Raw genomic sequence first — 14,924 nt, forward strand, 5'->3', positions numbered from 1 at the left:
AGTCAATTTGAGGACTCATTCCTCTGGGGTCCCCCAGGGCTCATTTAAAGCAGGCTGGTCAGGTTTCCTGCCTTTTCTTGCCTAACCCCTCTACAACTTGATTTACTTGGACACCAGTGAAGGAAACCCAAGGCTGTTACTTCTCAATTTACTGATTCCAATTTTGGAAAGGGTTTCCCAGAGAAAAGGCCTTTCATGTCACAAGCTTTTCATAGAAAGGGTCCCATGGGCCATCTGAAAAACTAGAAGTATCTAGTTTACCAGCCCACTTGCTTGCTTGCACCACAGATAGCAATGAGAAGGCAAAATGGTATGGCTGGACCCTTAGCTGACATCCACAGAGCCCATAGCATGTCCTAGACAGCCTAGAGAGAGGTGGCATTGTAACAGACTCGCAATTTAAAGTTACATTCTTCACATTTAAGAGGGGAATTTAAAGTTGTGCAGGCTAAATCTACCCCCTAAATATTTATTGATTGCCATTAGCTTGGACCATTAAACACTATCTTTTTGAAGCCCCATCTCCTTTGCCTTCACTAATGAAGCATTCTCAATAATGGTCCTTTTCTTTTCCTTAAATGATCGGCAGCTCTTCCCCTTAAACTAAACTAAAGCAATATTATCATAATAGAAATCTCTCCCCACTCAGCAAGAAATGAGCAGTTAACTTTAAACAAATTACAGGCCAAGCTTTAAAGGGCCATTAATTAGTAATGGTACCCGAGAAGCCAGGTGACTAGGTGGCCTGAGTTTTCTTCTTATCTCATTTGACCTCATTCGTCCCTGAAAATCAAACTTAATAATAACAACTTGGGAGGACTTTAACATGTTGCCTGATACACAGAAAGCCCTAGAAAAATGTTCTTGGTCCATTTGTCCCTGTCCCCACCCCATCTAACTTTTTTTTTTTGTTGTTCAACTGTCAATAATAACTTCCTTCTCTTTATGAGACTGACTCAAAATTCTTAAGCTTTTTAACTTAAAGCCTGTCTTAGGTCCCTTCCCCGGGGTGACTACTCCACTGACAGTTTTTAATGTTTTGCATTGTGTAAGTGTGTGAGGGATGTGTGTGTCTGTGTATGTGTGGATTTGCAGGTATGGGGGCTCACATGTATCTGCAGGTACACGTGGAGACTTGAGGTTGATGTTGGATTCTTCTTGGATGGTTTTCTACCTTATATATATATTGTGTGGGCATGGTCTCTCACTGAAACCTGAGCTTGCCAGTTTTTGACTAGTTTGGCTCGCCAGTTTGCCCCTGGGAACCTGTCTTTGTCTCCAGAGTCCTGGAATTATAAGTGACTGCCATGCCCACTTAGCTTTTATGTGGGTGTTGGGGAACTGAGCTCAGGGTCTCATACCTATGAAGAAAGTACTGTATAGCCCGTGCCATAGCCCTAGCTCTCCACTGGCCAGCTTGACTTCACACACCCTCAGGAGCCCTGCTTTTCAAATCTCCCTTTCTTGTGTCATCTCTGTGCTGCCCTTCTTTAATGTCCTCTTACCCGAAGTCAACTGACGCCTTACACTCAAAGTCACGAAAACCATTCTTTTAACCTTTTTAGTCTTCCTAAGTTACTGTTTTTTCCTCTTTCTCCCTCCCAAGAAGAGTCTACATTCCCTCCCTCCACTTCCCTGTCTGTGAGGCACTTTATCACAACCTGGTTCTGCAGCCTGTTTATCAATTCCAGTGGCCTCCCTACATTCCTCTCCTATTGTCTGTGGTCTGTGAATTGCAGGACACTCCCTGGACAAAATTCTCCCCGTGGACTTGATCTTTATCTCCCACCCTATCACTGGTACTCATCATCTTCTTCCTGGCCGGCTCATCACATACGCTGCCGTCCTCGGCATCCATTCTCAGCTCTTTTTGATCTGTTCTAGATTAGTGTTCACTCTGGATGTGTCTAAGAATCACCCAGGGAGCTCTTTAAAAATCCAAACCCAGATTATATCCCATTAAATCTGATTAGATGTGTACCAATTAAATCCGATTTCAGGCTTCACAGAGAAATCGGATTTAATTGATCTGGGGTTGGGCTTTGGCATCTTTTTTTTTTTTTTTTAAATCACTTCTCAGGTGATTCTCAGCTACTGCTAGGACTCACAACTTGGGGTGTTTGCTTTTCTTATTTATTGACTGATTGTCACTGGGGATTGAACCTTTGCATGCCAAGCAGGTGCTCTCTCATTGAACTGAATCTTCTACACCCCAGATCCCAACCCTCCGTTTCCTTCTTTCTTTTATTTTGAGGCAAGATCTAGCTAAATTACCCAGACTGTAGCCGAAGCAGGCCTGAAACGTATGGTGCTTCTGCCTCAGTTTCTGATATGGCTGGGAATACAGATGAACTGCTTCACAAGGTTCAGCTATCTCTACCTTTTATTTTCATTTTTAATGCCTCATTCCTGATACACAGGACCAAGTGTCCACCTTTGTGGGAGTATCTGAGCTGAGCTGATGACACATCTGCGTGGTGTAAACCAAACTCATCATGTTCTCAACTTGAAGACTCCCCTGTGTGTTTTATCTGACCTCTCTTTTTCCACACAGTCATGCTGAACACTCGGAAACCATCCTTAACAATCCTCATGCTGGTTATTGTGCTGCATGCCTGTAATCTCAGAAATCAGGAAGCTGAGGCAGGAGGGCTGTGAGTTCAAGGCCAGCCTGGGATACCTGACAGGAGACTGTTTATATTTTATTGCTTGTAAATAATTATCCATGATTCTCATTTTAGGGCCTGATTAAAACACCTTCATTCCTGGCCACCCTGCCTCAGATCTCCTTCTCTTTATTCCAGTTTTTTTCCTTTTCCCCCAGAGACCTTTCTGAAACACAGATTCTATGGTACCCCACTCAATATCTACCAAAGGATCTCTCTCGCATGAGAATACTGTCCAAATTCTTCTCTGAAGCCCCCCCACAATTTGCCTCTAGTTCTTTGAAACCATTTTTCAATACCCCAGACTTCTGCCTCTGTTATGTCCCCCCGCCCCCAATTCATGTCTCTGCTCATGTGGTTCCCTAACATTCTGTTCCTTTCTACTCTTGCTTGTAGTAGTCTCGGTCTAAGATGGGAGTCAACTCATATGGTTTAAATGAAAGATCTATTTACAGAGAGATGGCCAGGATAAAGGGAAACCACAAGTGTGGTGGATGCACCCAGAGGTCAACCCAGTGGGCACTTACTTCCCTCCACCCAGAGTGCCAAGGGGTTGGAACTCTGTCTTCAGAGCTTGCTAAGAGCTGCAGCCCTGGGAAAAGGGACCATGAGTAGGAGTCGCTCAGATTTGGTTGCAGTCATTGACGGAAGCATTAGAGAAGTTTCAGTGAAGGGCCTCCAACTTCTCTCTCTCTCTCTTGGTGTCCTCTGATCCCCAGCCAGTATTTTTATTTGGTCAGCCAGCCAGTGAGGACAGTCCACAGGGCAGTCGATTGGCTACTAAACAAGACAGCGACAGGCAGAGAAAGAATGCTTGCGAGAGGGAGGAAGAACTTAAATTGATAATAACCACTTTATCTTCTTCTTTCACGTATTGTAATAATTCTTTATTCGTTTAGGGCAGCGTTCAGATGTCCCCTGTTCTGTGCAACTTCTCTGTCTCCCACCCCAGGATTCAGTTACGATTGCACTCTTTCTTCCTCTTTTAGCTGAGGTGATGTCTTCATTATCGCAACTGTTGGTCTGACTTATAATACAACTATTTATGTATTGGCACCCATCTCTAGTATTGTAGATTTTGCTTTGCAGGAAAGGGATAGCACTTCATTTGGTGGGGCATCTTGCAGGTAACAGGCACTTGTCAATTGCTCGATGAATTTAATTGGATTCTCGTGTTATCATTTCTCAGCCCCAGCTAAGGAAATGCACGGATTCTTATAAATGGTAGCCCTCTTGGTTAACAGGAAACTGGTTCTCACAAGCTTCTCTTTTGTCCTGCTTCTGCTTCTTGCTCCATCTTCTCCCTCCTCTTCACCTGCTTTTCTTAGGCTTGGCTCCTAAGTGCAGCTCACCAACAAAACTGTTGCTGTAACCAATCCTGGTAATGATTTAAAACTTGCTAGCTTTATTCCTTAATCTGAGTGGCGCCTATAAAAAGTCTTTCCTTAATTTATGCATGCACTCAGCTTAAAAATGAAGTCAAAGAACTCAATGTTTCATTCTCCATTGGACTTAAACTCGTCTTCAAATGGAAGTTATGCTTGGCTTAATATGCTTTGCATACAGAAAAGCCAGTGTGCTGCTCCTATCTTTTATAAATGCCAATAGCAATTGCAGCTCGCATATTTTTACCACGCAAACACTGTTCTATATTGCTGGTTCGGATGCACAGACTTTATGTGGCTTTGGGATTTTTATATTAAAAGGACTATTTTTAAACCCAGTGAAAAATATCATTTTGTATACTCATGGTGTTCATAATGATAGAAAAATGGGAAAATTATAATTCCCATAGCAGTTTTGAGTTTTCATATTAAACTTTGTATTTTATCATCTAAATTTCAACTTTAAAAATAGACTTTTTTTTCTCTACTTACTACACTTGTGCTTTTCTTTCTTTCTTACATATACTGAGCATAGTTATAATTACCGAGTTAATATCTTTGTTTATCATCTGAGGCTTTATTTGCATCTGTTTACTGTGTTTCCTCCTCATGGACTGTATTTTCCTGCTTTTCATATACTAGGTTCATTTTTAAATTATATTTCATATTTTTGGAAGCTGAGTTTTCATTTACTTGGTTTTTTTTGGGGGGGAGGGTTGTTTGCCTTTTAAAATCCCTTTAATTATCACTATTGTTATATTTATTTATTTTTTGTGTGGTTAGGTGTGTGCATGTCATAGCACATATGTATGGAGGTCAGAGGACAGCCCTCAGGAAATTCCTCCTTCCCTACCACATGGACCTGGGGAATGGAACTCAGGCGGTTAGACTTGGCAGCAGGCCCCTTTACCCATGAGTCATCTGCCCTGGCCTCCTTTAAATGTCTTTGAGTCATGTTCTAGGATACAAGAGAGCTACTGGCAAAGAGTTGGATCATTTTAAGGCTTGCACTTGAACTATGATAGAAGAAGAATGATTAGTGTAGGACGAATTTGGTCTCATGAGGCAATAGCTTTCTGAGTGTGGGACCCCAAGTTTTACTGTATCTTGAACTTTTGCCATTCAGGCTGTTGAGAATAAAAACCATTTCTATTGTTGTGATACCTCCAGGGATTATGCCTCTTCGGTGACTTTCTTCTGGGTCTCAGGTAGTTTCCTGACACATGGGAGCGAACTAATATGTAGCTGAAGGCCCTGCAAGTATGTGGTGTTTTTCTCCAAATACTGCCTCAGCCTCTTTGTATTCTCTGCTCCTTGTTTCAGGATCGAGTTGTTCCTCCAGCAGCCATCTTTAGCAGAATGGCTTTTAGACATAGCTCATGTTCCTATGAATGTCTGACGTACCTCGGGGAGACCGAGCCAAGTATTCCCTGGAAGACAAGAGAGAGAGAGATTTGGAAACATATGTGTGAGGCCAAAATTATAAAGCCATGGCTCATTATGCAAGTCAGAAAAAGTGCTAGGATTCGCTATTATGCATGCCCAAGGCATTTTCTTCTGAAGCTTTTATCTGCTTTAAAATTTCTGGTGCTGTTGCTGATTTTGAATTCCTGAAATGTCAATGTAGCAAATGGGTAGTCAGTACATGAAAGATGCCTCCGAGATGCAGTCAGCCAGCGAAAGGATATGAAGAATAAGATTCCTGACTTCAAGAGGCTCATTTTGTCATCCGAGAGGTTTATCGTGTAGAAAACTCCATGACACACGAAAACAGGAAGAGAGACATCGCTGTGGAGAAGGGAGTGTTACTTCAAATGGCAGTGTGGGGGGCAGATTCTGCCTGGGTTCTCCCCTCTGCCCCAGTGGGAGCCATAGACAGAACAACGGGGAGGCCACTTCTGGAATGGTCAGACTTAGCAAACAAAAATGATTTCCCCAAAACAACAAATACTTTTTTTTTTTTAAGATTAGGAAATATTTGGGACATGCGAAACCAACAAACAAAAATCACCCAATGAAATAAACAGAAAAACAATTCACTGTTTCTTTGATAGTCAAGACTTAATGGGGCATATTTACTTGGCACTCCTAACCGCCACCCAGAGTAGGAGTCGTCACATAGTGCATGGTTGTCTTCTCTTGTCATTTGCTTCCTACAAGCAGGAGCCAATGATGGGTGAAAACACCACTGAATTCTTTCTGTACTGCAGAGCCAGAAGGGAGGTGTCTGCTAAAGTGAATAAGGCAGGGCGGTTCCCCCTTTATCAACATGCAGAAACATTATTATATAGGATGGGACACTTAGCTTTTTAGCTGAGATATAAAAGGGAGGATTGGTCACAGGAGGCTGGAGGGCTTGAGGACAGTCTGAGCCGTGGAAGTGACAGAGTAAGCAAAAGCACAGTTAGCACAAACTAGGTCTGAATGTAATGGAGAGCACAGGCGTGAGGGGACAAGACAAGTGATTGTACTGGATAAGTAGATTTGCTAAGTGAGTCTTGAAGGATCTGGGAGGCTTTTGTGTGTACTTGAAGCCATGAAGACATTTCCTCTTCAGAGTTATGAATTGCCAACACTAACCTGGTGGCCCTTTAGAGATTACAAAGGAAAAAAAATTGAGACAGGGTGATCAAATGCGAGGGGGCTTTGGAGAGCTGGGCCTGCTGCTAGTTCAAATGGATGTGTCTAAATAAGAAAATGCACCCTCTAAAAGCAGCGAGATCAGGACACACGGTTTATTTGATTATTCCAGAAGCTGGAATTTTGCTCCCTATTAATTCTTTGTCCCATCTAAGTAGGTATTTAATTAACACTAGTGACTTAGTGCAATAAACATTTATTTCTTGCCTCTGTCACACTCAATGCATATAAGCGACTTTTCTTTTAGTGTATGCTTTGGGATCCAGGCCGCCTCTTTGTTTTTGCAGGACCATCTAGAATGTGTCACCGTCAATGTCATCAAATCAGGGAAAGGCAGAGTTTGAGGTTTTTACAGTTGACTGCTGACCGGGCTAGAAAATAACTCACAGCACTGCTGCCTCATCTCTTTGGGCAGATCTTAGTTTTAACTTGATTACCAAGGAATGTGAGGAATTATGGAGCTTAGTAACTTATACTGCCCCATGGCAAGAAAAGTATTAGAGTAGTGGTTCTCAACCTTCTGAATGCTGCAGTCCTTAAATACAGTTCTTCATGTTGTGGTGACCTCCTATCATAAAATTATTTTGTTGCTACTTGGTAACTGTAATTTTGCTACTGTTATGAATTTTAATGCAAATGTCTGATATGTAGGACATCTAGTATGTGACTCCTGCAAAAGGGTCATTTGACTCCCAAGGGGGTCACAACCCGCAGGTTGAGAAACCATTGTACTAGACGCTGATTCTAGCAGTTGGAGAAGAACACAGAAAACTTAGAGGAAGTACTATACTAAATTCAACATTCACTTTGACCAGAAGGAATACTCAGTATTCATTCTCTCAGAGGAAGTTCTGTAGAGATTTAGTCAATACCTAATTCTAACAGCTGGGAAAATTATGTAATAGGAGAAACCTCCTCTCACTGAATTGCCCATGTTTCTCCGTCAAAGCACAGCGGAGTCAGCACAGAGCAGGTGTCCAAAGTAGCACTCACCTATACAGATTATCCAAGGTCACTCACCTATACAGATTATCCAAGGTCACTCACCTATACAGATTATCCAAGGTCACTCACCTATACAGATTATCCAAGGTCACTCACCTATACAGATTGTCCAACAGTATCACCAGTGTGATGACTGTAACATAACGTCTATCTATCCTGAGCAAAGTAGTAAGTCGTGATTAGGAGACAGTGAAGGAAAAACAGAGTCTACCTTACCACAAAACCGTAATCACTTGGGTACAAGCCTTTTTGTGATGGTTTCATTATCCCGTCTGGTATTACTTCCTTCCCTTACTGCAATGACAAAATAGCGACCATCAGCAACTGGAGGAAGGCTTTATCTTGGCTCACAGTTTGAAGGTACAATCCCTGTGAAGGGGAATTCAGATCATTAGGTCATACTGAATATACTGAATACTACAGTCATGAGGAAGAGAGTGATGGATGCTTAGCCTGCTTGCTCCTCTTGTTCATCTTAAGACCCCAGGCCATGGATGGTGCAGCCCACATGAGGGATAGGCCTTTCCTTCTCAGCTAACCCAGTCTAGAAACTCTCTTACAGACACACCTGGAAGTTGGCCTCCCACATGATTCTAGATTGACAATATTAACCATTAAAAACTCACTGGAAACAAAGACATGCTTTGAATATTCAAAATAGCATTGTATATACTCAGACCCACTGGCTGATGAGAATTTGTCAGACTGGTGGCTTGATATAAGAACAAGGACACTTTAAGTAGGATATAAAGTCATGAGAAATCATAACAACCCAGACTTTAAATAAACACTCTAGAGTCATCTTTGAAGTATTCATATGTCCTAAGCTCTTCAGGAAAAATCGATGTTATAAATATTATATTTAGTTGTTAGATCATCCTTTTTTGATGAAGAAAGGTCAATACAGCCATATCTACTTAACAGGGCTGGCGAATACATCCATTGCAAGTGGTGGAGAAAATGTAATCAAGTACCCCCTCCCCCAGAGGCATATGGAATATTAAAAATGAAAGACTGCACAGAATATTTTAATAGGTCCTTATTCATAAAATGAAGAATATTCTATAAAAGACATAGTTAATTGGATTTCTTCTTTTATTTAGGAATGTGAACATAAGCATATATAAGGTTTTCTATGATATTTTAAAAATAATCATTAGCAGGTATTAAGACTTCCTTGGAAACCATTTCAGGATCTAACATGGAAAGATTTCTTTATTTAAACATTTTCTGTTGCAATAAAATCCACTTCATTCATTCATTCATTCATTCATTCATTTAAAAGCCTGTCAATACCTATCTCCCATAGGCCAACACTATTCTAGACCCTTGCGATTCAATGGTGAAACTACCTGATCATGATACTTTCATTTTTGGTAGAAGGTTCACTATGTCCATGACTATAGCTGCTGCTGAAAGGGTAGTCATCAGTGCCTTGAAGTAGTTTAAATAGAGGAAGGGAGACCCTTAATATGGCTTAATAGGAAGAAATGTAGAAGGTCAAGATTTCCTTCTATGGAGTATTTGAACCAAGGAACTACTTCAAATTTTAAATTAGTATGTCTTTGTTTTTAAGAGGAAGATGAAATTACAAAGGATCTGAAATCATGAGCAAAAAGATTCTACAAGGCAGAATAAAGAATGCAGATAAGAGGACTGAGGAGTTGGCTCTATGGGTAGAGAGCTTGTTGTGCAAGCTTGAATATGTGAGTTCGAAATCCCAGCACCCACATAAAAAGTTGAGCATGGTGGCTCATGCCCTTTGAAATAAAATGAGTAGTTCTTAATTCCTTTCATTTTAAAAAGATCAAGTAAATTGCATGTTCCTCTTAGCCAATTAATATGAGGTATAAGAGACAAAATAAGAAATGTATGTCATTTTTTTAAAAATTATTTTTCATTTAAGGAGTTGAACTAGAGCTAGGGCCTGGTGTATGCTAAGCATGTATTCTATCACTCAGCTATGCCCCCACCGGAGGAGTGGACTTTAAGTGATCAGCTTTGAAATAAATAAAAGTTAGTCCCACTTGACCTCTATCTGTATGGATTTACAAGTTTGCCTGTAAATCATGCCAGCATTTTATAGGCGGTTGTTTTGGGAACCTTTGCTCCTTGTTTTAAATATCAACAATTGTGTTTTAACATTACCCCAGAACTGAAATGACATTCAGCCTTTGGTCTAGGAGAACTTGTCAATCACTTCTTTCACTCTGTTAAAGTCTGTTTTCATGTTATCTTGACTTTGGAATTTAGATCAGATAGCAACAATGTCCACAAAGGCTTGCCTTAGCTTAGTATTTTGCAGAGCTAAAATTTATTGTGTGCTTCTGTGCATAAGAGCCTTGAATTAGTAAATTTAATAGTCACAAAAACTCTATGAGGTAAATAGTACAATTTTCCCCATTTTACAGGTATGAAAACACAAAACAGAACTTTAAAAAAAGCTTCCAAAGTATTACAGCTATTAAATGATGAAGCCAAGATCCAAATATAATTTCAATCTACATTCTGAATTATAACTTTATATGGGCTTGTTTCCACAGAAACCATACAAGATCCTGACTAACCAGGGGTTATATTCTTGTTCCTACTGGAAGATCTACTGCAATGAAAATTAACTCATTCAATAAATATGCTATGTAGTATTGACCAAGATAAGCGGATGGTGCCTCTGTCTTTAAAGGGGACTTCCAGCTCTTCAGCCTTCTATCAGTTTGGTTAGGGTTAGTCTTTTTCCTTAGAATCTAATATTTCCTCAGATGAAGTTAAAAGATTTTTGTCTTCAAATAGAAATTTATTTAGTTTCCTTTTTAAGAATTTTCAAAAATGAAAATGTTGTTACACATAAAGTGATGGGCTTCATTATGGCATTTTCATCTGTATATGCCATTATATTTGTCCTGATTCGCTTTCCTGTCCCACTACCCTTCTCCAATTGGCTCGATTGCCTCTTGCTGGAGAATTCTAGGATGTTAAGCAGAACAAACACTGTAACTTTGGTGACATCAGAAAGGTTTACTCTTGCTGGGGCAAGTGCTGTGTTCAAGCATTAATTTTGTCTGGAAATTTTTACTTTGACCTTGACCCTATCCCATCCTGCCCAGCCCATGCCCTTAGTTTTGGTTTTTAATCCTTAATCGGAACAGAAGGTGCTAGTCTCTGGTGCATTTCTTTCAAGATCTTTTCTGACTTGTTTTCCTTTTTGTAGCAGACTAATAGGCCCAGCTTAGTATAATTTATCAAATCACAGCGACACTGCATTAACTGGATCAGGACTAGGTTCAGTGGAGTGTAACAAAAAACCTGGATGATAGGGGCTGAGGTAAAGTCACTTTTATTTCTTTTTCACATTCAATAATATTGGGGGAGAGCACTCCAGGATTGACACAGAGGCTCCACAAAGTTGTCAGAGACCCCACTTCTCTTCACTCCTATTGCTCTGTCTGTAGGCAATGACTCTCTTCTGAAAAGCTTCCTGACACTGTGTCTTGATGTAGTTAGGGGGATGGAGAAAGGTGTCTCTCTTACTGTTGAAGGAAGTTTTACATCATACCCGACTAGATTTCAATAGCCACATTTTGATTAGATGGCTATTTTTGCTGCAAAGAAGACTGAGAGTAAGATTTTAGCTGAGTTCTAATAGGAACATGCAGAAATGCATGCTTGTAACATGAGGTAATGGGTATAGAGAGACAATGTGAAGTCTCTACTACAGGTACCTTACATGTTTCATGGTCAATAAAAATTCACTTGTGGTATTCTTCAATAGTGCCATCAGGGTCATTAATAAACATAAGTAATCTAAGAATTGCTCCTGTCTTTATTTTTATCTCACCTTATGGTAATATAATTGTAAAATAAACTTATATGGAAACATCTTAGGCAAAAATGGAGAACATACTGAAAAGTACAAAGAAACTCTAGAAAGAGACAAACATACACAGGTCAAGAAAACCTGGAAAGGATGATCCAAGTGTAAAAACCCACGTTAGCGGTCTCCTCAGTTTCCCTCTTTTCACTGACTTTATTCTGTTGCTGCAGAACAGTTTTCTTCACCTGGTAAAACTACATCCAGTAACATCTCTTAGATTTGCTATCTAGTGAGGTCTAAGATCTCTCTTTCAAGTCCAAAAATCCTGTAGGAAAGGCTTAATTGGATCTGTTTGGACAGGTGTCTACTTCTTGCCCAGTGAACCACGGCCAAGGGACAATCAGCAGTAACTTGGATATTACTCCTGTGGCCATTGTGATGGAAATATGGAAATAAAGGAGGCAGCTTCTCCATTGGGAAGATGGGTGTTGGCCACAATCCACACACAATTAAAAAGTGTCTACACATATGATATAAAAATACAGGTTGCTGGTCCAAATAGTTAGTAAGGATATAGACAAAATTAGTAGTGGAAAAGCACTGCCTAACAAGGCTGTATTATACATAATCCTTACTGTGTATTAGGCATTAAGCTTTTTAATATATTGAGTCATTGACTGTTTTACAGCTCTACAAACTATTATTATTATCCCTTTTTACAGATGGAAAAATCTGAATTTAGGATTAAATTCAGGTCATATATGTAACTTATACTTGGGTTGTGTGTGTGTGTGTGTGTGTGTAGTGGTATGATATATGCTTGTGTGCACATATGTGTGTGTGTCTGTGTGCGCGTGCGCACACGCATGCCCATGTACATTCATGTAGAATCCACATGAAGATGTTGGGAGTCTTCCTCCATTCCTTTCTGTCTTACCCCTGGAGAGAGGGTCTCTCACTGAATCTGAAGTTCGATAGTTCAGCTAGACTGCTTGGGGATTGAACTCAGGTCCTCATGCTTGCACAACAAACTCTCTTATTCACTAAGCCAGCTCACCAACTCAAACTATACTTGTTTTAAGGCCGAGTGTGTGTGTGTGTGTGTGTATGCCAGGAGTCAGCATTTTGTGTCTTCCTCAGTTGCTTTCCACTTTATTTTCTGGGGTAGGATCTCTCAATGAATCTTGACCTCACTGTTTTCAGCTACCAAGCACCAGGGTTCTTCCAGTCTCGGTTTGCTTGCATTGCAAGTGCATACAATTATGGGTTCTGAGGATCCAAACTCAAGTCCTCAGTTCTACGTGGCTAGCAGTTTACCAAATGAGCCATCTCCACAGTCCAAGGTTTCAACTACCAGGATAGCATACTGCCTCAATACAGAATACAGTCCATTATCTTGAGTTAGAAACTATGGTAATTTTTCTTTGGTCCTCTCCCTGCCCCCCACAGCTCCCTCTCTTTTGTGTTTGTGTGTGTGTGTGTGTGTGTGTGTGAGAGAGAGAGAGAGAGAGAGAGAGAGAGAGAGAGAGAGAGAGAGAGAGAGAGAGAGAGCAGGTTCTCTATATAGGCTAGACTCACCAAGGAGCTGAGGTTGGCCTGGAGCATGTGATTTTCTTGACCAAGCCTCCCTAATGCTGGAGGTTGAACCAAGAGACTTGTACATGTTAGCATGTTAGGAAGCACTCCAAGCAATCAATACTCTAGTCTAATTACTTTCATTTAAAAGTTTTAGGGTTACCTATAATTGCACCATTTCTCCTTTCCCTTTTCTTCTTTCAAACCTTCCCAAGTATTTTTCCCCACTCTCCTTCAAATTTATGGCCTCTTTTTTCACTAATTGTTATTGCATATATATATATATATATATATGCATATATATATGCACATAACATATATACATATGTGTGTGTATGCATATATACTCCTAAATATAAGCCATTGAGTTTGTATAATGTTCTTTGCATGTATGTTTTCAGGACTCACCATTCGGCACTGGACAACCAAATGGTATGTTCTCTCTGGGGAAAACCCACCTTTCTTGCTCCCAGCTTTCCTCAGTCGATTATAGTTCTTTGAGGAGAGTTCAAGTCTCAAGAGCTTTTCCTGTGTTCACTTGGCATGTCCTTGTTCAGTTCATGTCACCCTTGTTCAGTTCAGATTTGGCATAGTTTCTGATGTTACTAATAGACACAATCTCACGTCAAACTTCCTGATCCTTTGGCTTTTACAGTCTTTCCATTCCTTCTTCCACAGTGTTTCTTTAGCTTTAGATACGGGACTGTTTGATGTATGCATTGGGATTGGGTTCTACAACTCTCTCTGCATATTGATTGGCTGTGGTTTTCTGTAGTGGTCTTCATCTGTTGCAAACAGAAGTTTCCTTGATGAGACATGTAGACTACAAATATCTGTGGATTCAAGGGCAGATGTTTACAGGGTGTGGCTATGAATTATGCTAGCTTAGTAAATTAGTGGTTATAGATTCTCCACTAATAACCAGGACTTCATAGCCCTGGGTAGTTGGCTAGGTTTCCATTACCAGGCATGTTTTCCCTCTTGTTGAGTGGGTGGTAAGTTCGATTAGAGAGTTGTTGGTTACTACCAAAGTACACATGCCACTACTGCACCCTTATTGAGCCATGCTGGTCATTGATGTGGGTCCTAGGCATCACAGCTGAGTAGAACTGTTGCTTGCCTCCCTCCTTTGGAACCTTTTATGCCTTCTGGTACTGTGAAAGCTAGTTCTCAGGGAGGGGGCATTCAGGTCAGTTCCAGCTCAGGAGCCCCTCTGGTTGCTGTTTCTGAAGTGAATCTCTGTCTGCAGGCAACCAAGGATGACAGCAATAAGGCTATATGTTTTGGGAGTCTCTTTGACAGCCCTGACCAACAACTCAAAAGAGGTCTTCTTATGTCTGGTATTGGGAATTTTGTTAGAAGGTCTTTGGCTCTTAGAAGGAACATCATTAGCCAGGACAATCCAACTTTTGGCTCCCCCTTCCTCTTTGAGACAGGGTTTCTCTGTGTAGCCCTGGCTGTCCTAGAACTCACTCTGGAGACCAGGCTGGCCTCAAACTCACAGAGATTTGCCTGCTTCTGATACCACTGCCTGGCTCAGTCCAATTTTTAAATGAAAATTATTATTATTTTTTCAAACTTTACATCTGCCATAATGAAGCTGGATGAATTTGATAAATCTTATAATCTTAAATATTAATCTCTTCATCTAAAGAGACTGGATTAAATTAAATTACTTTCTCCCATTTATCATTAGGGATAATATTTCAGAAGGCAGTAATGAAAGCTAATGTTTTAAAAATTTTCAATGCTTACTACATTTTTGAGTGCTTTTAAGCTAGTAATCCTGTTGAAACTGTGATGAAATTAAACACATACAAAAGGAAGTTTCTCCCTATAGAG

This window comes from Mus caroli, unplaced genomic scaffold (assembly GCF_978045245.1).
Source record: "Mus caroli unplaced genomic scaffold, Mus_caroli_1 scaffold_14, whole genome shotgun sequence".
Lineage (NCBI taxonomy): Eukaryota > Metazoa > Chordata > Mammalia > Rodentia > Muridae > Mus > Mus caroli.